The sequence below is a fragment of the Camelus ferus genome, chromosome 4, assembly GCF_009834535.1.
Source record: "Camelus ferus isolate YT-003-E chromosome 4, BCGSAC_Cfer_1.0, whole genome shotgun sequence".
NCBI classification, from domain to species: Eukaryota; Metazoa; Chordata; class Mammalia; order Artiodactyla; family Camelidae; genus Camelus; species Camelus ferus.
Window position 1 is genome coordinate 17,399,851 of NC_045699.1, and position 748 is coordinate 17,400,598.

Below are 748 nucleotides of genomic sequence, written 5' to 3' on the forward strand. Positions count from 1 at the left end.
GAGCTTCTCTCCTCTTCCGTTAGTCACCCAGTGGTTTCCCAGCTTCTCCGCTTAGACGCCCGTGAGCATAAATTCAGGCCCAGTAGTGTGCGTGGAAGTGATCTTGCCCCGTACCGTCCTGGGCCTTGAAAACATCCCATGGCACCCACCATTCATTTTCCCTCGTCTGAGTGGAGTAGACTCAAGTGGTGGAGACACGTGTGCAGTTCCACGTTGAGTATAGCAAAGCCAGGGAGCCGAGGGTAGCCAGGCCCCTGAGGCCTTCTTGAGAAGAAGCCAACTAGAAAAGTCATCGGATGAGAGATGCCTGCATTGTTCTCCTAAAGAAGGAAAGAGAAGTTTCTATCGTGATTCAGTTCCTGATCCTTTTCAGTTGCCCTGTTACAGCAGGTAGCACGATGTTCCCTGAAAAGTGTCTTTAGTGACATACAGCCCTAACAACCTTTATATAAGAAAACAAACATCACATGTTGGGAATAGCAAATAACCCCCAAGAACTTTCACAGAATGTAGAAATCCCATTAGAAAAGTATTTCTTGACAAAATCGATTGTGTCCTTCTCTCTAAAAATAACTTTGTTCACTCATGCTTTCCATTTCGGATGTTTCATGAAGGAAAGGCGCTTTTTAGTTTCCTCTCTGACAATCTCCCAGGCACAGGGGCTGTATTCCTTTTCCTTCAAGTAGAGATGAATTGCTTGGAAATACTCCCGAACAGCAGTTCCCCAAAAGGGACAGTCTAGATTGCC